Below are 1,285 nucleotides of genomic sequence, written 5' to 3'. Positions count from 1 at the left end.
AGCTGGACTCACAGAACAGAGGTGGGGGACAGCTTAACACTTAACCAAGCTCATGTGCCTGTCTCTCTATATGGGAGGGAAACCACTTAGCCCAGGCAGGGCCCTGAAGGACACTGAGTTACACATGGGACTTGTCTTCATTAATTATTACAAACTACTGCAAATACCCAATTCCCTAGGCTCCGCCACGGGTAAGCTTACACAGGGCGCAATGTTTTGATGACGCGGGGCTAACTTATTTCTGTGATAGGAACAGAATGTTTTACTTGGATGATAAGCTTAAAAACAAAAGACAAATAAAGCTCCAAACCCTCTCCCTGATACTAAAGCTGTAAGATACGAAAAGGTCAAACAAAACAGTCCTGCTCCTCACTTAACGACCATCTTACTATCCAACACTTCATACTTACAACAGGGAAAAATCTACTGTTCAACCACTTTGCACATTAACAACATAGATCTGGCACTGAGGCGCGAGGTGAAGAGTACTGCTGGCTGTGATGGTCATAGTTATGGGTCAACTTGGCTGGGCCATAATTCTCAGTGGTTTGGCAGTTATGTAATCACCCTTCATTTTGTGATCTGATGTGGTCCTCTCCATTTCCACATAACTCCAATTTTTGCATAAAGACCTGGTCTTTGAAACCTAACCATGCTGGGAAGGGAGGATGGGTGTGTGGTAGTTGGTTTAAGTTCTTAAAAAGAAGTAGTTAAAAGTTTAATCTTCATTTCATTGTAGGCAGTGTTTCCTTCCTGTTGAATTTTCACTTTTATGACAAGCTTTTTTGTTTATTTTAGAGAACAGATATAAAAGGTGTTCATTATAATAATGGTTTTGTGTTCATCGAGATGAAGTATTATGTAAATTATAAAAATATCTTGAAAAACTGGGTCGTAAGGTTTTATATATGAACTATTCAACAACTGAGCCACATGAAAACAGTGCAGCCTGGGATGGCTGCTGAATGCATGCCTTTACTCCTGGAGTGTGGTGGAGCGGCGGGAAGAAGGCAACGTGCAAAGAAAAGAAAAGTACTTTAAAACTTCACAAACAGCATTTGTAGTGCACTGGCTCCAAGGTGAAGGCACAGGAACAGCTCAGGGGGCTGCTCAGTCGGCGCTTTATCCAAATGGTCTCTGTAATAATGGCATGGGAAGGGACGGGACTAACGCGGGATTTGAGATAAAACTGGTCAAAAGTTTATAAAAACCAACCAAACTCACTGCCGTGGAGTCAGATCTGACTCACAGCAAGCCCTCTTGGGGTTTCCGAGGCAGTATCACT

The 1,285-nt window shown here is 42.5% G+C and overlaps 1 protein-coding gene across 1 annotated transcript in view; it reads right to left on the bottom strand.

Moving 5' to 3' along the window:
- Positions 1 to 1,285, bottom strand: part of RTF2 (replication termination factor 2) — a 43,474-nt gene that overhangs the window by 13,638 nt on the left and 28,551 nt on the right. The window lies entirely within an intron of this gene.

This window comes from Orycteropus afer, unplaced genomic scaffold (assembly GCF_000298275.1).
Source record: "Orycteropus afer afer isolate SDZICR_OR568_19922 unplaced genomic scaffold, OryAfe1.0 scaffold00515, whole genome shotgun sequence".
Lineage (NCBI taxonomy): Eukaryota > Metazoa > Chordata > Mammalia > Tubulidentata > Orycteropodidae > Orycteropus > Orycteropus afer.
Note: the sequence above shows the minus strand (reverse complement) of the source record. Positions and strands in the feature narration are given on the sequence as shown.